The sequence below is a fragment of the Bos grunniens genome, chromosome 8, assembly GCF_055505025.1.
Source record: "Bos grunniens cultivar Pamir isolate PY7600 chromosome 8, Bosgru_T2T1.0, whole genome shotgun sequence".
NCBI classification, from domain to species: Eukaryota; Metazoa; Chordata; class Mammalia; order Artiodactyla; family Bovidae; genus Bos; species Bos grunniens.
The window spans coordinates 10,752,900-10,777,573 of NC_141172.1; the positions used below are offsets into that span (position 1 = coordinate 10,752,900).

General features: G+C 37.4%; 1 long non-coding RNA gene across 2 annotated transcripts in view; it reads left to right on the forward strand.

The window, feature by feature from the left end:
• The window catches only part of LOC147366666 (uncharacterized), a 251,660-nt gene that overhangs the window by 137,909 nt on the left and 89,077 nt on the right, over positions 1–24,674 (forward strand). For both annotated transcript variants that reach the window (XR_015168879.1, XR_015168877.1), the window contains one exon: positions 17,903–18,073. This is a non-coding gene — a long non-coding RNA (uncharacterized LOC147366666). The remainder of the gene's footprint in view (positions 1–17,902; positions 18,074–24,674) is intronic.

A 24,674-nucleotide genomic window follows, 5' to 3' on the forward strand; every position in this document is an offset into this window, starting at 1 on the left:
AGAGTCCACTCATTGAATTTGACAGATAAAGTTACTGAGGCCAGAAACAGATCAGGTAACTAACCTGAGGTCATGCCAGAATTGGAGAAGGCAATGGCAACTCACTCCAGTTCTCTTGCCTGGAAAATCCCATGGATGGAGGAGCCTGGTAGGCTGCAGTCCATGGGGTTGCTAAGAGTCGGACACCACTAACCAACTTCACTTTCACTTTTCACTTTCATGCATTGAAGGGGGAAATGGCAACCTACTCCAGTTCTTGCCTGGAGAATCCCAGGGACGGGGGAGCCTGGTGGACTGCCACCTATGGGGTCGCACAGAGTCGGACACAACTGACATGACTTAGCAGCAGCAGCAGTAGCAGCAGCAGCATGCCAGAATTAGTGGGAGTACTGGAACCATGCCTGGTGCTTCTTTTTCCCCTGAGTTCCAGTGTAGAGCTCTTTTTTTAATATTTTTATCTTTCAGAATTAGACGTACACAAGATGTCTCTCAAACAGAAAATCATCAGGTACCTTAAATGGAGTTAGAAAGAATGTAATTGATGGGTTAAATATAAATCAGAAGATCACTGAGTCCAAACCATTCACTGCCAGAAAACGAGAAGAGCAAGGGCATTGTTGATATATTTGGAGGAAACTTGGGTGAGGAAAGCAGTCAACTGAGAGTCACACATATGCTTCTTACAGAGAATTCTTTACGTTCATCAGTTTGGTTTTAACTATTTTTTTTTTTATCCCAAAGTCCTATTAAAGAGAGACAGAAGAAAAGGGAGAGGTGAGCAGGAGGGAGCCTTAAGAGTCAAGTCCCACACAGAGATAACCCTGGAAAATAATTTAATCACCAAATTTTGGATTCCTAGGAAATGCATGCCTTCAGGTCAGCACAGACAGCAGAGATAAAATACTACATCTCTGGTTTCAGCTGCCTCCTTGTTTTTATCTGTTCTGTGCATATTTCCAGTGCTTTCTTGTGAGCTCAGCTATGCTTTTCTAAATGATCTTTGTAATTTATCCACTATCAGCATTTGCATTGGAGGCTTTTTCAGAAAGTTTAGTTAGTCATAAAGGTGGAAGTAGAAGTTCCTCCGATTTCTTTTTTGGTCATCGTTATTCAAGTAGACATGGAAAAGGACAAAAATCCTAAATTCAATTTTTTAAAGTGAGCACAAAATGTAACTAACAGCAGACCAAGAGACAATACCACCAGCATCTTTGGAGCCTCAGCCTGCTTCCTCTCTGTCCTCCTGCCAATCCCCACAAGGATAACTACCTTGTTGGCTTCCAACACCATAGGGTAGTCTTCTCTGTGCTTTGCAGAAGTGGAATCCAGTAGAATGTGCTCTTTGTGTCACACTTCTCACACTCCATGTTATGTTCGTGAGAAGTGCCCATGCTATATACATGGATGCAGTTGTTTATTCTTATGGCTGTGTAGCATTCTATTATATGTGTGCATGAGAATTTACCCTTTTGATAAACATTTGGTTGATATGTATACTATAAACATCCTTGGACATGTCTTTTGGTGAACATACGTACATGGTTTTTATTATATGTATCTCTCAGTATAATTTCTGTATTATTTATGTGCTTGTTTTTACCCTACTTTCTATTGAGTTGTCTGCATTTTATTGACTTGCAAAGTTCTTTATATTTTCTGGGTATATGTACTTTTTCAGACATAAGTATTGGAGATTTTTTTTTCTATAACTTTTTAAAAAATTTATTTATTTATTTTAATTGGAGGCTAATTACTTTACAATATTGTAGTGGTTTTCTCCATACATTGACATGAGTCAGTGTTTTTGGTGAATAATAGTTTTTCATTTTAATAGCCTGATTTTTCAAAATTTCCCCTTATAATAAGCATTCTTTTGTGCCTGTGTAAGAAATATTTGCCTACCCAAGGTCACAAATACATCTTATGTTTTTCTCTAAAAATTTTATTTACTCTTTACATTTAGATTTAGAGTCTATCTGGAATTGATTTTTGTATGGTCTGATTTAGTTCAACAGAGCCAAATGACGTGTTTCCATCATTGTTCTGCTAAAACTGTGGTGCTTTTGTGTAGGTCATTACGAAACTCTGTATGGTCATATCAGTCTGCTCATGGAAAATATTTTATGGGTTCCATGGAAACCACAAATTTCAAACTCATTAGCAAGGCTATGAAACACTTCAAAATTGTACCCCACATTAATTTTCAAGCATCACGACCTGTAACCCTATGTTTTCCACAGTGAATTCGCCATGCCCTTTCTATCTCTGTATTAATGTATTAGGCTGTGTTTCTCTCTGTATTGCATTTAGTCTTCTCTATTGTGTAAAACCCTATGTTTCCTGGCCCAGAAATAAACAAAGAAGCAAACATTCCCCATATCCAGACAAAGAATCAAACATTCTTCATATTCACCCCCCATATCCCCCAATCCAACATTCCCCAAGGCAAATTTATCACTCCCTCAGCTGTTTTTGAACCTATTCTAATACTTCTTAGATTCTATTCTCAATGAAATAGATATTATTAGTATGCTCATTTTGTAGATGAGAAAACTTAAAACCAGAGTTAAATTTTCCAATAATTAATGTACCAACATTTAAATGAACATGGAGACTCATTGGATATACTCTTCCCTAATAGTTTATGATAGCAGATTTCCCAGCACTCAACATCGTTTCAAGAGCATTGGTATTTTCCTGAAATGTTATGAGAAAGGAACCAAAGGACACTGCCAGAGTTGTAAAGAAAGCTCTTTGTGAGGTTTGCTCCAGCCAAAGTGAAAATCTGTCCTGATACTCAAATAATATTAAATGAAGTTAGAGAGGAGGGATTCAGTATGGTCTTCATTCCTGAAGCCTGTGATCTATGCAGGGTTCCCTCTCAGTGGGTCCCGATTAGCCAAGTGTGAGGGATGCCTTGACGTTTGGAAAGGTTAACAGGTATAGTGAATGAATCTTCTCCATTTCATCCTTGTAATGAGGATGTCATAAGTGATAACAAGGTGAATGAGTTTAAAAAATATGATTTGTATTATGACACCTAGAATTTTATGAAAGAACAAATGATTCAAATGAACTTATTTATAAAACAGAAACAGACTCAGACATAGAAAACAAACTTGGCTATCAAAGGGAAAAGGAGGGACAGGGGTAAATTAGGAATATGGGAGTAACATATACATGCTGTGACATATAAAGTAGAAAAGCAACAAGGACCTATGGTACAGCACAGGGAACAATACTCAATATCTTGTAATAACCTGCATGAGAAAACAATCTGAAGAAGAATATATACAAAAGAATGTATACACATTGAACCACTGTGCTGTACACCCGAAACTAACAAAACATTGTAAATCGACTATACTCCAGTAAAAAATAAATTAATTAAAAAATGAATAAGTTCTCAGAGCAAGTCAAAAGTCCTAAAAGACTGTATTGTGCATGAAAGAGTAATATTTCATCCTACAGTGAGATTTTTATTAATATTATTATCACCATTATTATTAACAGCATTGTATGATTTCTCACTCATGGTAATTAAAATTGCTTTTGTAGTCATTTAAAAATCAGTTTAATACTGAATTGCCATTCTCTTACAGTGTTCTATAATTTTATATAGCCAGTAAACTGCTTCTCAGTGTGGCTTACATTTATATTCTTAGATCTTTTATAAGAAAGTGAGGCTTAATGAATACGTGATTTTGTTATTCTAAGGAGTGGCAAATAATGATTTGAAATAACTTTGGGGGCAAGAAAATGGATGACTATAACCTGGGGAAAAAAACAGTGGGCCCAGCTCCTCCATAACTTCAGGAGGTATTCTGATCCTTTTATTTTCTTTCAGGTACTCTCATGCCTCATACCTTTAAGTCAAATCTTGCCTTTCGCAGAGCCCTCTCCTCTGTATTTGAACATTTTTACATTCATGTTTCATGCAATTAGGTTTCTTATTAATCCCCTATTAAGTGCTTGGCACAAGTTTATAATGGGTTCTTTTCTTTTGAATTGTAATTATTCAAAGGGGACTGTACTGAGTGTTTGTGGGGTGACCTAGTTTATGGCATGAATTGCCACCTAGATAACATGAATTGCCATTTATATTTTTATAGTAAGATATATATTGCTTTATGACAGTGCTTAGTTCATCTTTTTCAGGTCTTACTCCAAAATTTATGTTTTGTTTTATAATTTCTTGTAGTCCTGTCATATCTGTTTTCTGAACTATGAGTGGTAGACCCGTGGTATATAACATGTTATTAGAACGAGATAATTTTGAATTGTGAATTTGGAAAATTGAGAACGCTTTTTTTCTTTATAAAGAAGCCCCTCAACTTAGGTCAACTAAAATTATGAGTACTCTGTGAAGATAATTTCCAACTCCTATATTAGAGTTGGTTTCCATATGGAAAGAAGAAAGGCTTATATGGCTAGCATGGTAAAGAATCTGTCCACAATGCAGGAGACCTGGGTTTGATCCCTGGGTCAGCAAGATTCCCTGGAGAAAGGAATGGCAACCCGCTCCAGTATTCTTGCCTGGGAAAGCCCATGGACAGAGAAGCCTGGTAGGCTACAGTCCTCGGGGTCATGAAGAGTTGGACAAGACTGAGTGACTAACACTTTCATTTTTAATGGTCAAAAGGCCAAATATAGTTTGTTTCTTGTTTGAAATGCTATACTAAGAATGGGAGCTTAAATAATTTCTTACTGAATCCTTATAAGTACTTTAACCTCTGAAAATTCTGTCTTTAGTAAGATGATGCTTCGACTTGAAATCCAGGAACTCTCTATTCAAACCAACTTAAATGTTATTTTCCTATATCACTTTTTAGTTACAGTTGTCATATAGTAATAGTTTCTGAAACCATAAAACTCCTAGAAGAAAACATAAGCAGTAACCTCTTTGGCATAGATCTTAGCAATATTTTTTTGGATGTCTCCTCAAGCAAAACTAAGCCAATGGAATTACATAAAACTCAAAAGCTTATTCAGGGAAAAGGAACCCATAAATAAAATGAGCAGGCAACCTACTGAATGGCAGATGTTTGCAAATGATATAACCATCGGGGACTGATATTGAAAACATACACATACCTCATATAGCTCAACCTCCGAAAAAGATGAGAAGCTCTATTTAAAATGGGCAGATGACCTGAATAGAAATTTTTCCAGAGAAGTGATACCGGTGACCGACAGGCACATGAAAAGGTGCTCAACAAAACTAATCATTTGGAAAATTTAAATCAAAACTGCAAATCAAAACTGATCATACCTATCAGAATGGCTGTTATCAAAAAGATAAGAAACACGTGTTGGGGAGAATGTAGAGAGAAGGGAACACTTGTGTACTATTGTAAGTTGGTACAGGTGCTGTGAAACACAGTAGGAAGTTTCCTCAAGAAACTAGAACTAGAACTAACATATGGTCCAGCTATTCCACTTCTATGTTTTATCTGAATAACCCAAAAACACTAGTTAAAAAGATGCATGTACCCCTATGTTCATTGCAGCACTATTTATTGTATAACCAAGATATGGAAGCAAACTGAGTCTTCACCAAAGGATGAATGAATAAAGATGTAATATATACATAATGGAATATTTGTTGTTCAGTCACTAAATAGTGTCTGACTTTATGTGATCCCATAGACTCCAGTACTGTTGCCTGGAAAAATCCATGGATGGAGGAGCCTGGTGGGCTGCAGTCCATGGGGTCGCTAAGAGTTGGACACAACTGAGCGACTTCACTTTCACTTTTCACTTTCATGCATTGCAGATGGAAATGGCAACCCACTCCAGTGTTCTTGCCTGGAGAATCCCAGGGACGGGGGAGCCTGGTGGGCTGCCGTCTATGGGGTCACACAGAGTCAGACACGACTGAAGCGACTTAGCAGCAGCAGCAGACTGCAGCATGCGTTTCCTTCACTGTCTCCTGGAGTTTGCTCAAATTCATGTCTGTTGAGTTGGTGATGCTGTCTAACCATCTCATCTTCTGTTGCTGCCCTTCTTCTTTTGCCTTCAATCTTTCGTTTTTTCTAATTAATCGGTTCTTCACATCAAGTGGCCAAAGTATTGGAGTTTCAGCTTCAGTATCAGTCCTTTCAATGAACACTCAGGACTGATTTCCTTTAGGATGGACTGGTTGGACCTCCTTGCAGTCCAAGGGCCTCTCAAGAGTCTTCTCCAACACCACAGTTCAAGAGCATCATTTCTTCGGTGCTCAGCTTTCTTTATAGTCCAACTCTCACATCCATACATGACTACTAGAAAAACCATAGCTTTGACTAGACAGACCTTTGTTGGCAATCTTAATTTAGACCATCTAATTTATGATTAACAGGAAGGATGCACATAAATAATCAACCAAATGTAAGTTGAAGTAATTAGTGACTGGCTCCTGCCAACCTCGCAACCTGGACCCTGCTTTCTCTAGTGGTCCACTCTAACGCCAGCCATTGCTTACCTCAAAATAACAAAACACACAATTTACTCACTGAATCCTCGTGAAGTGTTAATGAAGAATTTTTCTGTGACAGCTTTAATAGTGGATCAATAAAAAGGCACAAAGATGTTCAATATTCTAAGCCAGGAGTTGGCAAACAACAGCTTGTTGCCTAATGTAGCCATGCCCATTCATCTGTGTGTTACCTACAACTGTTGGTATATTACAACAGAGCTGAATAGTTACAAAAGAGACTAAATGTCCCACAAATCCTAAATTACTTTCTGACCCTTCACAGAAAACATTTTACTGACCCCAGACTGGGGCTCCCGCATGTAGGGATGGGGGTGGGGGAACTGCTTGTATATTTCTTACCTTGCACTATTTAACATAGAGTTAATCGTCAAGCTGGTGTAATTTTAGTATACCACATATCCAAGAAATGAATTGGTGTTAAATTTTATAATCACTGGATCAAACCAACTCAAAACCAGATATATGTTGTTACCAGCCCACTAACTTTGAAATCAGTTAGTGACACAAAGGATAAATCCATTTTCACATTTCCCCAATTAAAAACTTATTCATAGGTTCATCTTACAGTAAAGAAGGAATAAGTACATTCCATTCTATCTCTCCCATTGACTTCAGCTAAAACCTTAGACAAACTCCTAAGTCAACTATTGGAGATCTCTAAAAATTAAATAAGACCACATGGATTGGGTGAAGGATCACATTTTGGAGACCTGTTTTAAATTGTATTTACTTACTTATTTTGTCTTCCATTACTCTTTGCTGGGAAAGATTGAAGGCAAAAGGGGAAGCGAGCAATAGAGGATGAGATGTTTAAATAGCATCACCAACTCAATGGACATGAATTTGGGCAAATACCAGACGATAGTGGAGGACAGAGGAGCCTGTCATGCTGCAGCTCATGGGGTTGCAAAGAATTAGATATGACTTATTGACTGAAAAATGACAAGAACCTCTTTTCTGAGACATCTGTATCTTCTAGAGTTGTAAATAGTCACAGGCTGAAAAGGCCTGTTAGTCAGAGGACTAGGAAGGGGGTACGCTGCAGGTCAGGGCTCTTAAGACTTTCCTTGCCTGCATCTGAGAAGAGTTTCAGTAATGGAACTGAAACCCTATTGCAAGAGTGGTGGTATGAGCATCAAAACAGGGGGAAGTGATGGTGGCCATGAAGGCCTTCTCAGGCTCTTGTATCCTGTGAATTTATCCATAGATAGATGCAGTCCTGAATGTACCAGGAGTCAAAGATTCTGTTCTTTAGTAGAGCATTAGGAGAGGGGGCCCTGGGAACATGATCTGCTCAACTTCCTTAGAGTCAGAATAAATCAACACAACTCTTTTCAAAATACTTGGAAAAATATGTCAGGAGCCAGGCAAATGATCATATTCTTTGATTCTTTGATATAATTATTAATTTGTAAGAACATATCCTTAACGAAAAATTCAAATAATTTTAAAAGAAAAAAATATTGGAGCTTTATTATATGAATGAAGTAATGTCATTACATAAGCAAATAACAGGCTAACAACAGAAGATGTCAACTTGGATTGTGTTCAGCCATTCAGGGGATTATTATGGAAACTATGGAAGACTTATATAGCAAAAAAAGAGTGGCTAAGTCAGTAAAGAATCTGCCTTTGATGCAGGAGACCTGGGTTCAAGCCTTGTGTCAGGAAGATCCCCTGAAGGAAGTGGTGAGCTACAGTCCATGGGGTCACAAAGAGTCAGACACAACTGAGCGAATAACACAGGGAAGAAATTAAAATTCATATAAAACAGTATTATGTGAAAAAACTGCTTCAAAGTTGGACCTGAGATATGAGTAAACTACTTGAACAATGCAAAGGTAATTTTAAAGACTACAAATGAAGCAACTGACAATCAACTAATCTCAAAAATATACAAACAACTCCTGCAGCTCAATTCCAGAAAAATAAAAGACCCAATCAAAAATGGGCCAAAGAACTAAATAGACATTTCTCCAAAGAAGACATACAGATGGCTAAAAAACACATGAAAAGATGCTCAACATCATCATTATCAGAGAAATGCAAATCAAAACCACAATGAGGTACCATTTCATGCCAGTCAGAATGGCTGCAATCTAGAAGTCCACAAGCAATAAATGCTGGAGAGGGTGTGGAGAAAAGAGAACCCTCTTACGCTGTTGGTGGGAATGCAAACTAGTACAGCCACTATGGAGAACAGTGCGGAGAGTCCTTAAAAAACTGGAAATAGAGCTGCCATATGACCCAGCAATCCTACTGCTGGGCATACACACTGAGGAAACCAGAATTGAAAGAGACACGTGTACCCCAATGTTCATCGCAGCACCGTTTATAATAGCCAGGACATGGAAGCAACCTAGATGTCCATCAGCAGATGAATGGATAAGAAAGCAGTGGTACATATACACAATGGAGTATTACTCAGCCATTAAAAAGAGTACATTTGAATCAGTGCTAATGAGGCAGATGAAACTGGAGCCTATTATACAGAGTGAAGTAAGCCAGAAAGAAAAACACCAATACAGTATACTAATGCATATATATGGAATTTAGAAAAATGGTAACGACAACCCTGTATGCGAGACAGCAAAAGAGACACTGATGTATAGAACAGTCTTTTGGACTCTGTGGGGGGGGTGTTTTGGGGGAATGGCATTAAAACATGTATAATATCATATAAGAAATGAATCACCAGTCCAGGTTCGATGCAGGATACAGGAAACTTGGGGCTGGTGCACTGGGATGACCCAGAGGGACGGTATGGGAAGGGAGGTGGGAGGGGGGTTCAGGATGGGGAACACGTGTACACCTGTGGTGGATGCATGTTGATGTATGGCAAAACCAATACAATATTGTAAATTAAAAAATAATAATAAATTAAAAAAAATTTTAGCCTTAATTTATTAATGATATTTTGATGCTGTAAAAATGCATTGCGACTTAGTCTTCATTTGGGGTGTAGTGATTGGCTTAAAAAAGCAATATTTCTAAAGAATTATATACATTGGATACAATCTTTTAGTGTCAGAGATGTTTACAAACAAAACAATTTGAGTTGCAACCATGGCAAGTATTTTGGAATAAGTATAAAAATTCTTAATATTTTCAGTCGATGAGAGCTTGGAGAATATATTCCAAGAAAACTGACATAGTATATCTTCCAGGTTTTTATTCCTGAAATTATTCCCTAACACATTTCTTTTTTCTATTCTTTTTAATTTGGCTGAATAGCTTCCTTGTTATAAACCGTGTTGATAAAGTTGTTGGGATGAAAATAATCAAATGGTTCATACACCTAAAACCTCTGGAGTGTGATTTTTTTTTTTTTTTTTTTCCAATTTCACACAGCTTTGCACTGTGTCTCCTAGCTGGGGATGGAAGTGGAAGTCAATGACAGGAGCAAAGCATGTCAGTTCCAGTCATGTTCTCCACTCCTGTTGGGTTGGGTGGAGTGAACTGAGACACTTAAAATACTGCTAACAGCCTGGAATTCAATTCAGTTACTCAAGCATTGATTGATTGACTGCCTGCTCTATGCATGGACCAAATCCTTTGAATTCAAAGAGATGATAAACCTTATGGTTGCCCTTCAGAAGAGACAATCACAGTATAAATAATAGAGTAATACAAGGACTATAGTAAAGGCGTATTCATTGGTATGGTACTTGTATTGGTATAGTGAAAGACAGGAAGCCTGGTGGGCTGCCAGGGGTCACAAAGAATCAGACACAACTTAGGGACTGAATAGCAACCGCACTGGTATGGAAATGCAGGGGACCAGCATAATCAACTCTTCATGGGCTTGGGGAGCAGATCAGATGGACTGCCACACCATGGCACTGAATTGTTCTTCAAAGCACTGAGTAAAGAACATCAAGATGAAAAGACCGGAGCCATGAAAAACCTTGTATTTACCTGAGAGAGAGAACAGAGAAAACATTCCAGATCCCACTGAAATCACTCAGATAAGAGGCAATGAAAGTCCAAGTCAAGGTATCTCCGATGGACATAGATGTGAAAGGACAGATTTTGTGTATTATTTGTAAATAATAGTCTATAGTAGTTGTTGATTAAATAAGAAAATCAAGGATGACTCTAATTTCCTAGTTTGGGATATTGGTCAAATGTTGAGTCCATTAATTTAAGCCCTGCAAACTTGAACTTGACTCTTGGCTTGGGAACCAACTTCCATGCAACATTACATTTACTGCCATGTTTCAAATTACATTTTGTATATGAGATTCATTACAATAATTTTTGAAACTCTAATGAAACTCACTGAAAGTCTGAAACCTAGACAAATGAGTACTATCACTAAGATTTCTAGAGGTCAAAATGAAATGAAAGTAAATAGAAGAAAAAAGTTTTGCTAGCATGAATTTTATCAAATTTAAATAAGGGACTTTTTAAAGATTAGGATGAATACAATACACTTTAGTAGAAAGAATAAATGATAATTCTATCTGTTTGGTTTATATGATTAATGTAATTCTGGTTATCTTACTTGGTAACTTTAATATTTTATATGAAAATTAGCAAACATATAGAAAAAATTTTAAGTGAATACTTGAATATCTGCTATCTGTATTCTGTTACTAACTTCATTTATCACATACCCATCAATCTTTGTGTTTTCTAATATATTTTAGATTTAATTGTGAATTTCCCATTTATGCCAAAGGAGTGAGTTTACCTATCTACCTGAAACAATACCACCAAAAGAAAAGCAGACCAAATATATGAAATAACAGTTTTCATGACACCGAGATCAGGTAAAACACTGTGCTACAATTGCCCGAGTTTACTGCCTTGAGAAAAAGTCTAGGCTGTGGTGGATTACTGAGGGTAGGTTAAAATGAGGGGCTGGGGAATCAACCCAGGTGAAATTACTTGAAAGGCCATCATGGCCAAAGCTCACTTAAGAAGAAATAGATAGCCCTATATCCTTAAATAAAATGAATTTGTAGGTAAATATCTCCATGAAAGGAAAGTATTTCTCCACAGATATCTTCAGTAATGAATTCTACCAAACACTTCAGGAAGAAATACCAATTCTGAGCCAACTCTAAGGCAAAATTAAAGAAGAGGGACCCCTTCCCAAATTACTTAATGAGACCAGCATTATCTGAATATGAAAAAAAGGAAAAATAGATTAAGAAAAGAAATCTATAGAATAACCCTCATAAACACATATGCAGAAAACTCTGGAAAGAATATTTTAGTACATCAAATAGAATAATATAACAAATACAAAGGATACTATATCATGACCAAGTAAAATATATTACAAAAATACAGTTTTTGTAATATGTCATATCTCAAAATTAATATAATTAATTATCATAAAAATAGCTAAAAAGGAAAAGCCATATGATTATCACACTAAATGCAGAAAACATTTGACAAAATCCAAGACCTTTTTTCTTTTTTTTTAAAATAAACCACTCAGAAAACTGGGCATGAAAGAGATTTTCCTTAAACCAATTGAAAAGCATCTAACATATTTAATGCTGACAAATTGAATGCTTTCACTTTAAGATTAGAAGCAAATAAGGAATGTCTACTTTTGCTACTTCTACTCCACATGTTGGAAGTGCTAGCTCATAAAATGAAGCAAGGAATAAAATAAATAAAAATGTCTTTTGCAGCAGACATGATGATCTCATGGATTCTTAAAAAGGCTAATGAGTATGTTTAATGATGTTTTATGATGGGTTATTAATATGCAAAGTTATATTTCTATACTAGCAACAATAGTAGAGGCAACATATATGAAATACATAAGAATAAATCTGCCAAGCGATATCACAAACTTGAATTAAAAAATGTCACAAACTTGTACACTGAAAATGACAAATTTTCAGGTACTGAGAGGCATTAAGAAGACCTAAATAGATACATACTCTGTCCATGAACATGATCACCCCAAATTACTAAGATGTCAGTTCTCTCCAAATTGATTTATAAAATGCAAATAAATTCCAGAAATATTTAGCAAATAAATTCCAGTAGAGTTTTAGCTTATTCTAAAATGTAAAGTAATTTTAAGAAAATCTAAACTACTAAATGGCCAAAATAGCTTTGAAGAAGAACAGAGTTGGGGAACTAACACTATCTGATTTCAAGATTTATTATAAACCTATACTGACCAAGAATATGAGCTTCCCTCATAGCTCAGTGGGTAAAGAATCTGCCTGGAATGCGAGAGACCTGGGTTTGATCCTTGGGTTTGGAAGATCCCCTGGAGAAGGGAAAGGATACTCACTCCAGTATTCTAGCCTGGAGAAATTCCATGGACAGTCCATGGGGTTGTAAAGAGTCTGACACAACTGAGCAACTTTCACTTTCACTTACTTTCATACTGACCAAGAGAAAATGGTATTAATATAAAAGCAAACTAATATATCAATGGGATATACAACAGAACAGGCCAAAAATATGCTCCCCTCTTATATAGAAATAGAGTTCCACAAAATGTACAAAGGTAATTCAGTGGAGGATTTTTTTTTTTTTTTTATCAAATGGTGCCAAAACAACTGAAATCTCATAGCCAAAAAAAGAAAAAAAAAATCCATCCCTTACATTATATACAAAAATTAACTACAAGTGGGTCTGTATTTAATTAATTATTAGGTGGTTCTGCAGAGATAATCTGCAACCAATGAGTCATAAATGTGGTTTTAAAGAACTAGCCCTTTCCTGGATGTGGGGCAGCTCCAGAGCTCCTAGTAGATTAGGCTGAGTCCTTTCTTGCAACAGAATCCCAGTTCAGCTTCTCCGTTCCCCTAATCATGCTTCCTTTACCCCATGGAGTTGTCCTTGAAAACACTCTCAAAAATCTTCCTGCACTAAAATAGCAGATTTCAGAGTCTGTTTCCCAAAGAACTCAGCCTGTATCAGTAAATGATTGGGACACTTTTTTTTTTTAATTTTATTTTTTAAGTTTACAATATTGTATTGGTTTTGCCATATATCAAAATGAATCCGCCACAGGTATACATGTGTTCCCCATCCTGAACCCTTCTCCCTCCTCCCTCCCCATACCATCCCTCTAGGTCATCCCAGTGCACCAGCCCCAAGCATCCAGTATCGTGCATTGAACCTGGACTGGCGAACTCGTTTCCTATATGATATTATACATGTTTCAGTGCCATTCTCCCAAATCATCCCACCCTCTCCCTCTCCCACAGAGTCCAAAAGACTGTTCTATACATCAGTGTCTCTTTTGCTGTCTCATATACAGGGTTATTGTTACCATCTTTCTAAATTCCATATATATGCGTTAGTATACTGTATTGGTATTTTTCTTTCTGGCTTACTTTAATCTGTATAATGGGCTCCAGTTTCAACCACCTCATTAGAACTGATTCATTTGTATTCTTTTTAATGGCTGAGTAATACTCCATTGTGTATATGTACCACTGCTTTCTTATTCACTCGTCTGCTGATGGACATCTAGGTTGCTTCCATGTCCTGGCTATTATAAATAGTGCTGCGAAGAACACTGGGGTACACGTGTCTCTTTCAATTCTGGTTTCCTCAGTGTGTACGCCCAGCAGTGGGATTGCTGGATCATAAGGCAGTTCTATTTCCAGTCTTTTAAGGAATCTCCGCACTGTTCTCCATAGTGGCTGTACTAGTTTGCATTCCCACCAACAGCGTAGGAGGGTTCCCTTTTCTCCACACCCTCTCCAGCATTTATTGCTTGTGGACTTCTAGATTGCAGCCATTCTGACTGGCATGAAATGGTACCTCATTGTGGTTTTGATTTGCATTTCTCTGATAATGAGTGATGTTGAGCATCTTTTCATGTGTTTGTTAGCCATCTGTATGTCTTCTTTGGAGAAATGTCTATTTAGTTCTTTGGCCCATTTTTTGATTGGGTCATTTATTTTTCTGGAATTGAGCTGTAGGAGTTGCTTGTGTATTTTTGAGATTAGTTGTTTGTCAGTTGCTTCATTTGCTATTATTTTCTCCCATTCTGAAGGCTGTCTTTTCACCTTATAATTTCCTTTGTTGTGCAGAAGCTTTTAAGTTTAATTAGGTCCCATTCGTTTATTTTTGCTTTTATTTCCAATATTCTGGGAGGTGGGTCATAGAGGATTCTGCTGTGATGTATGTCAGAGAGTGTTTTGCCTATGTTCTCCTCTAGGAGTTTTATAGTTTCTGGTCTTAAGTTTAGATCTTTAATCCATTTTGAGTTTATTTTTGTGTATGGTGTTAGAAAGTGATGGGACAACATTTTTAACATGTTGAACATGTTAAAACTGAACAACATAATTAAGAAGTCAGGTAAAGCCACTGTGGAAAACAGTATGGAAATTCCTTAAAAAACTAAACAAAGAGCTACCATATGACCCAGCAATCCCACTACTGGGCATTTGCCCTGAGAAAGCCGTAACTCAAAGAGACACATATACCCCAGTGTTCATTGCAGCACTGTTTACAATTGCCAGGACATGAAATCAGCCTAGATGTCCATCAACAGATGAATGAGTAAAGAAGATGTGGTACACATATACCATGGAATATTGCTAAGCCATAAACAGGAACAAAATTGAGCCAGTTGAAGTGATGTGGATGACCCTAGAGCCTATATTACAGGGTGAAATAAGTCAGAAAATGAAAAGCGAATATATTAACACATATATATGGAACCTAGAAAATGGTACTCATGAACATACTTGCAGGGTAGGAAGAGAGGTGCAGAGAGAATGGACTTGTGGGCATGGGGTGGGGGGAGACCAATAAAGGAGAAAACAAGAAAACAATATTGGAAGATGAAAAACAGAAAAGTGTTGACTAACTGTCAGACTCTACAAAAACAAATACTACATTAGTAGTGGCTGCCCAAATTTACACTCCCAGTAGCAGTGAAGGAGAGTTCCTTTTTCTCCAGAATTCATTATTTGTAGACTTTTTGCTGATGGCTGTTCTGACTGGTGTGAGATGATATCTCATTGTACTTTTGACTTGCATTTCTCTCATAATTAACTCTGTTGAACATCTTTTCATGTGCCTGTGGGCCATCTGTACGTCTTCTTTGGAGAAATGTCTACTTGGGTCTTCTTTTTAGCAACATTTAGTTGTAAATTATAGTTTACACATCTCTAATGAATGATTTTATATGCATGATTGAGCGGGTAGTCCTGGATGCACAGAAATATGTAAGACCTTATCACTGATTTTAGGTTACTTACAAACCTATCTAGACATTTGACAGAAACAGCAACGATATAATTATGGAGATGTTTTGGAGTCAGAGAAAAATGTTCTCAATTCCAAGCTTTCCTCTAACATTAGCACTCTGTCCGTGAGATGTGTCTGGTACATAATACCCAAAAATGTGATTTTCAGTTGCCCTTCTGCCCCAAACCTTTCTCAGTTCTATGACTGTGAGAATAGATATGACCTATGTTTAACTGAATTGTACAAACAATAGTGCTATTTGTATTTCAAGGAAGGAGCATCTCAGCTATGGAAGAGTGGGGGGAATATTCTAGGAGAGCTGCAGGTACTCAAATGGGTACAAAATAGGGCTGGTGTATCTTTGATCCTTAGGTCTATGTGAGCAAAGATTCTTCTCTTAATGGAAAAGAGAAACCAAAAACCTCCCCACCCTATACCCAGTGTAAACCCCTGATGGAGTTATCCTAATTTTTATGTTGCCTTCGTGACAGCTAGTCTGTCTCTGACCTTATGGTATTTGTATAGTACAAAATTCAACATCAAAACAGTTTGGCTGGAATTGATTGTAAGGCTCTGGGAATCAATTTCGTCATTGAGTTGATCAAGATTGTTGGTTTTTAACAAATGCAAAGAATTACATGAACAGAGTTGCAGTTCAGTGAATAAGAATTAAGATGCTTTTAAAACCTAGGTATAAATGTGACTTTAGGTAGTAATTCTATTAAGTCAGACAGTCTGGATATACTTTCTTTTGATAAACCTTTCCGGATAATTACTTGTTTTTCAGCAGAATAATGTTCTTTATCCCAAATCAGTTTTGTTGCAGTTAATGTTGTTATTATTTATTAGTACAGGTAGAACCAAGGGCATTTTCATATGGTGTGAAGTAGATTTTTATTTTTCAAACCTAAGAACAGACTTAAGTTTGCTAGTGAAACAGCTTTGGTAAATACCATCAATTCTGATGACAGATTATTTGCAATAATCCCAGGCAGTTTTGTTACACTGCCATTATGTTTAGGGGATAGCAAATTAAAATGATAAAATGTCTTTATCTCTTTCCTGCAGCTGTTTTAGCAGTCCCATAAAATGAGTTTATACCATCAGCTGTACCTGTCCAGAAATATATAAATACAGGTGGCATTGTTCTTTAAGTATTCCACTAGTCACCACGCTGTGTAGACAATCTAATGGTCCATTTCTAAAGAAAATGTTGCAGTGTCTGTTTTTCAATTATTTGAGAAATAGACACATCCCTTGCTTTGCTCAGCATCAGGGTCATCTCAGCATATATATTATAGTAAATTACTATAATAGGAACACTTGGCATGTTGCATTAGAGTGAAAAGAAACACAGATTGGATGGAAATAAGAATTCATTCTTCCTCCTCTCCAGTGTGCATGCCCCGGCTACCACTAGGGGAGCTTATTAACCTTCCATTGTCAGTGTTGCTAGAAAGTAGAACCAAATTGAACAAGCTGTGCACTCAAATAACCTTTCTGTCACTCCCTACTGAAGATAAATGTTTATTTTAGGCTAGTTAAAAGTGACAATTTAAATATAAACTTGTTTTTTATGAATATGAACATATATAGTGTTTATCTTCAGAAATAGATTATTTTTAAAAAATTATTGAAGTATATTTGGCTTACATTATTGTGTTAATATCTTCTGTACAACAAAGTGACTCAGTTATACATATATACGTACATGTATTCTTTTTCATATTCTTTTCCATTATGATTTATCACAAGATATTGAATATAGCTCCCTGTGTTAGCAGGACCTTGTTGATCCATTCTGTATATGCCTTGTTTTTAGATTCTTTAAAAATAGAAACACTGTCATAGTTATTCTTATAAGTAGATTCTTATGTATTAAGATACTCATATCAATATGAATGTATTAATGGTGTAACCATTGAATATATCTGCAGTCATGAAGAAAGATTCCATAAAGAATATTGCATGAGAAAATTGCTTATGATGTCATTTTAAAAATGTGTACATGAAGTTTTGGAAGAAGAACATTTTTTTAAATTTGGATTTAGTTTTATTCTCCTCAGTACACACACACACACACATATTTACATATATATATATATATGGAAAGTTTGTTTTCCTGTATGTATTAATATGTACATATTTATTTATTGTTTTCTGTTTAGGAGTCCTGTGAGAGCTTTTGTTCTGGACTTGAACAAAATTTCTGAAATTTCATTCCTTTCACAGATTTTTACGTCTTATCAGGAGCATCACACTTGACTGTGTGGCCTGAACAAGTAGCCGAGTAGACCGAGTCCGTCAGAACTCGTTTCGCCGTCTCTGGTCACTTTGTACCTGCGGTCCGGCTCCTGTTCTGCTGTACACGCTCCGCGGTTCCCAGCACTCACTTTTCTGCAGGTAAGTTTCTTGGACCGTTTCTGCTTCTTGCGCCCCTTTGTTTTGTCTGTATCACTGTTGCACATGATGGCTCGGTGTGCCACCTCGTTTTTTCGCCACTCCTTCCTGAATATCTGAACCACATTGAGACTATCATTATCCTGAAACAGGGCAGGCTACCTGCTTCTGTGATTTGGACCTAGCTAGTTGGGATTTGGCTTTGCTTCTATCAGACACTTCCTTATGGCCCAAGGAAGTTCATTTCACTCTGCTGGATACCCCAGCTAGTTCTGTTTGGAAACAATATACCTCAGCATGTCTCTGTTATCATGGTCAGTGGATGCCTGGTGATGGATATATATGTTAACAAATGAATGAACAATTGGGAATAGTTTGGTTTCAGGTCAGAGCAGTGTCCCCAGTCAGGATGCATGAAGTTCAAGAAGGAAATATGACACCCCTAAGCATTACAAGTCCAATTTAGAAAGCAACCATAATGAGGAAAGAAATGACTTAACCTCTAAAAGCAGGGGACACACAGTCATAGGAAAAGAGTTTATAATAAAGCCCTTATCCACCACTCTTTCTTAGCAAGTTATTTTATATCATGTAGTCCTTGTGAAAGAGAAAAATTAAAAGAGCTATTTAAAGCAATTATCACATTTCTTGGTATATGTTAAGAATTTTTTTTTAAATGCGAAAGAAAGAAAAATAACAAACTGCATAAATATCACTTTGGTACATTTTTAATTTGAAAACAATGCCTTTGAGGATCCCTGAAAACAGTCTAGCTTCCTAAAGACCTCTATGCCAGTACTGAAACGGGCAGAATCTTTTATCCTGGGGAAGATCCCAGTTCAGACCCATCTATGGTCTTCAAGTCCTTCAAAGAAAGTGAAAATTAGAGCCACTCATTGTCATAATTTGGCATGATGGTGACTGTGTTTTCTTTGGGAAAACTAAAAATTGTTCTTCCGTGCTTTGAAACTCACCAATACAAGTGATGAAAGTGATTCTTCAAAAATCTTAGAAAAATGCATTAGCATTCAAGATTTCAGAAATTGCTGTTAACCAAAAGCAAGCACTATATTGCTTTTGAAAATATAAAAATATCAGACACCTCTTGTATTGTAGCTAAGATAATGTTTTTGGTATTTTGATTAGCTTTTTGGCTTTGTTTTTATTGAAGAAATAAATCAGAAAAATCTCATTATAATGATTTGATATCTACTTTTATTCAATGACTTAGAACCTAAGTGCAGCATTGAAGCTACAAGATACCAGGAATTTTGACAGTCACTTAAAATATGTATCTAAGGATACTTTTAAAGAACTGTTGCCTTTTTGTTAATGTAAAGGACTTATATCTAGTGAATATAACTGTTTTCTGTGGGTTTTTGGAGATAAGATGCTATTTTCTTGGTTGATAATAGGCAGTTATTTGTAAACATACCCAGTGTTCTTGTTGTATAAAATGATACTGTTATCCATCCAATTTGGAGTGCATATCATAGATCCTGACTGAGCCAATTTTTGGGAAGGAAGTCAGTATAAAATGGTATTTCATTAACTTGCCTGCAGGCATCCAAAGGAGACAAAGCAAATGAAGGAATTATTTGCCAAAAATGGAGCTACATACATGCCCCAGATAATTAGGATTTGGACCTAGGGCCATTATTCCCAATCAGCATTGATGTGTTGGCCTTATATTCAAGCAAAGAGATCTTAGTGTGTGTCCTTATTAGCCATATGCAGTGGTCTGTTGGCTGGTGGTATCTTAATCCTTCAAATTTATTTGCTTATCTACAGAGTAGGGAAATAATAGAATATTCTTTATAGGGATGTCTTGTAAATTAAATATGATAATATACATAAAATGCTTCAGATCAGATCAGTCACTCAGTTGTGTCCGACTCTTTGCAACCCCATGAATCAAATGAATAACATAGTATATGCTTTAAAAATGTAAGCTCCTTCTCCAAACAGCATTAATACCTCTACTACCATTAATATTATCATTAGGAAAATTATTTATTTGGTTACCTCTCATTTTTCCTTTCCTTATTCTTATTTCTATTTGTGGTATAAAGCCACTGCCTGAGATGTGAAATCTCCAAGGTTATACTTAACATATAAGAACAGGGAAGTCAGGTAGCTTTAATGTTTGATATAAATTTATCACAAGAGCAAAAGAAACACTAATCCAATCTGTGTCACACACATATATCAAGGTCATCACAGTTTGTAGAATGTAAATTTTTCAAGCCTAAAGACTGCTTTCCCATGAGTTATTGGCCTCAAAGTCTCCAGCTCTCCCATGTACTGTGTGGTATCATTTCCAGGATAAGAATCCACACCTGAGTGATTCAGAGAGTCCTTACAAGGGGAAGTTTTAATCTGTAGTGGAAGTCTGTAGTTCCAACTCCCCTTCCTGCCTCTTTTTCTGAATGTCTTCCAGGAAGTAACTCTTTGAGCAGGATTAGAACTTTTCTGAGAAGCCTAGAAAAATGTAAAATATAAATTATATTTCATATCCACCATGGGCAGTTTTTCATCTGTCTGTTTATTTATTCATTCATAAACCCAGTGAGAGCTGACTCACTGGAAAAGACTCTGATGCTGGGAAAGATTGAAAGCAGAAGAAGGGGATGACAGAGGGTAAGATGGTTAGATGGCATCACAGACTCAGTGGACATGAGTTTGAGCAAACTCTGGGAGATGGTGAAGGACAGGGAAGCCTGGTGTGCTGCAGTCCATGGTGTCGCAAAGAGTCGGACATGACTGAGCAACTGAACAACAGCAACAAAACCCATGTGGGGTGTTTTGCAGGAGGTTAGAGAAATTGTGACATCAGATCAGATCAGATCAGATCAGTTGCTCAGTCCTGTCCAACTCTTTGCGACCCCATGAATTGCAGCATGCCAGGCCTCCCTGTCCATCACCAACTCCCAGAGTTCACTGAGACTCACGTTCATTGAGTCAGTGATGCCATCCAGCCATCTCATCCTCTGTCATCCCCTTCTCCTCCTGCCCCCAGCCCCTTCCAGCATCAGAGTCTTTTCCAATGAGTCAACTCTTTGCATGAGGTGGCCAAAGTACTGGAGTTTCAGCTTTAGCATCATTCCTTCCAAAGAAATCCCAGGGCTGATCTCCTTCAGAATGGACTGGTTGGATCTCCTTGCTGTCCAAGGAACTCTCAAGAGTCTTCTCCAACACCACAGTTCAAAAGCATCAATTCTTCGGCGCTCAGCCTTCTTCACAGTCCAACTCTCACATCCATACATGACCACAGGAAAAACCATAGCCTTGACTAGACGAAACTTTGTTGGCAAAGTAATGTCTCTGCTTTTGAATATGCTATCTAGGTTGGTTATAACCTTCCTTCCAAGGAGTAAGCGTCTTTTAATTTCATGGCTGCAGTCACCATCTGTAGTGATTTTGGAGCCCAGAAAAATAAAGTCTGACACTGTTTCCACTGTTTCTCCATCTATTTCCCATGAAGTGGTGGGACCGGATGCCATGATCTTCGTTTTCTGAATGTTGAGCTTTAAGCCAACTTTTTCACTCTCCACTTTCACTTTCATCAAGAGGCTTTTGAGTTCCTCTTCACTTTGTGCCATAAGGGTGGTGTCATCTGCATATCTGAGGTTATTGATATTTCTCCCGGCAATCTTGATTCCAGCTTGTGTTCCTTCCAGTCCAGCGTTTCTCATGATGTACTAAAGGACAAAATTTGACTTTGTCCCTGTGAAGCTTAGACGAGTAGTAGAGAAGAAAGACCTTGAACTTCTAATGAAAGTCTGATGAGTGAGATGAAAGAACAAGGAGATGTGTCATGGACACATGTAGGAGAGGGTATCTAAACTGAGAGGAGAGGTAGGGAAGTTCATGTAAATTACATTGTAAAATAAAATATTTGTATGAGTTGGATAAGTGGGATCAAATGAGAGGAGCATGAGCTCAGGAGAGGAGCATGAGCTCAGGATAATGTTCCAAGAAGAGAGGAAAAACAAGTTTAAATATCTAAAATAATAAATTCAAAGAGACAAATAAACAAAACCCCATCCTATTACTAAAAATGCTGTGTAATAGAAGTTTTTATAGGGAAGATGATTCATATAGTACCTGATGTGATGTCACACCATGTTTCAATGTTATTAATATAAAGAGAACATATGTTTCACAAAGTTGTTAGGTAGTGGGGCAGTGTATAGATCTGAGGTGGGGTAAAGTTAGAGAAAGGGTGACTGTTTGGGAACTACTGCTGGTGCGTTAAGAAAGATGCTATTGGCTGAAGGTGGGGCCCAGAAGCATAGACACCATGGATTCAGGGATTTGGTTTTCATCCATCATATCCTATCTAACTAAATGCTTTTATGCACAGTCCAAGTTGTGGTAGATACTAAGAGGAGAGAGGCATGATTTTTGCTCCAGAGAAACCAGGAAGGAGAGGGAGAGGGGGACTGACTGCAGAAAAAAGGAAAGTGTTTGATAACTTAGTAGCTTTAAAACCATATTTTCCTGTTTTTTGTACAAAGGGCCCTGTTTTTTTTTTTTTTTTTTTTTTACACTAGACCCTGATCAAAGTTAGGGGCTATGAAGAATTATCTTCTGAAATTCATCTATCAAAATGGAACTTAACAAAGAAATTTCCACTTATGTATCACACATTTCAGAGTCAGCTAACTTTTGTAGTGCTTGGGTAATAATAGGACTCATTAGCTGAGAAGGGGGGAGAGAGTGAGAGAAGAGGAGGAGGGAGGTATAGAGACAGACAGAGGGAAAGAAAGAGAAAAGGAGAGAGGGAGGGAGGGAGGGCAACTGAGATTGTAGTGTGACATTCCTTGGGTTACAGTTGGTGAGGCAAAGTGATCGTTTGCAGAAAATGAGTTCACCCAAATCCTATCCAATGAAGGATCAATTATTCTAAGTATTATTATTATCCCTTTCCTCATTATTAGTATTTTTTGAGCACTGTGCTAAGTTTTTTGTATACATTATCTTAATTAGGTTTCTTTGCTGCTACTGCTAAGTCACCTCAGTTGTGTCCGACTCTGTGCGACCCCATCGAGGGCAGCCCACTAGGCTCCTCTGTCCCTGGGATTCTCCAGGCAAGAATACTGGAGTGGCTTGCCATTTCCTTCTCAATACATGAAAGTGAAAAGTGAAAGTGAAGCCGCTCAGTCGTGCCCTACTCTTAGTGACCCCATGGACTGGAGCCTACCAGGCTCCTCCATCCATGGGATTTTCCAGGCAGCAGTACTGGAGTCGGGTGCCATTGCTTTACCACCCAATAAATATAGATCCTGAAGGCTCTACATTTAACACTATTTTCCAAATGAGAACATTGAGACAGCAAGAGGTTAAAGAGCTGGAATAAAGTCCCTTGGGCAGGATATAGTGATTCTTGAATTTAATCTGCCTGAGTTTTGAGTCCATAATTTTAGGGAGTTAATAATGTCAAACAAAAGACCTAGTAAAGAAAATATACAGAAAAACAATTGTCATAAAGCAGTAGTGGACTAGCAAGGGGGAAAAAAGGCATTCCCTTTTTTTAAATTTAAGGTGTTGATCTCCTTTTTAAATGTTTATCTTCTTTTAAAGATAAAAACAAATATCTAGAAACAAGAATTCAATTGATAGCATCATTTCAAGTGATGGGATCATTTGAAGCTAAGTTTTTAATTTATTAGAATGAATGTTGGAAACAATGTCTCCTTAAGTTATTAAAATCAGATCCTCTCCATTGGGATTGCAATTAAACAGCACATGGCTAATGGTTGGAAATTCTGGTTCATCACATTTCTGCTCTTTTCTGACTCAGTGAGCTTGTACATGTCACTAGAATCCCTGTGTGTCCACCTGCTCACTTTTAGAACCAGAAAAATAGTGTCCATCTCAGATATTTGTCATGAAAAGTAATTAACCATGCATGTCAGCATCCAGCCAACACCATGGCATAGAAATAGCCCTGTTAGGAGGTGAATATGATGATCATATGGAAAATGTATGTGAAGAGAGGGGCATCACCAAGATGTTGTTGCTGCTAAGTCGCTTCAGTCGTGTCCGACTCTGTGCGACCCTATAGACGGCAGCCCACCAGGCTCCCCCGTCCCTGAGATTCTCCAGGCAAGAACACTGGAGTGGGTTGCCATTTCCTTCCCCAATGCATGAAAGTGAAAAGTGAAAGTGAAGTCGCTCAGTCGTATCCGACTCTTCGCAACCCCATGGACTGCAGCCCACCAGGCTCCTCCGTCCATGAGATTTTCCAGGCAAGAGTTCTGTAGTGGGTTGCCATTGCCTTCTCCATCACCAATATGTTAGGAAGAGTCATATTGGAATGGTGCTGAAATTGCAGGCAATTAATGTCATGGAAATGTTCACTTTTCAAGTGAACAAGAGGGGAGGAATTCAAGACACACAGAGGGGAGGAATATAGACATACATCTAAACAGTAGTAAAGAGGTAGCCACAACTTCAGGGTTAATTGTACACAGATATGAAACTCAACTGAAGATTGTCAAATAGTTAATTCTGTACAATGCACCATGAAGGAAACATGGCTTCCTGGATTTAAGGAAAAATGAAGGTGTCCATTGTCAGCCAAGGACCTGTCTTGCCG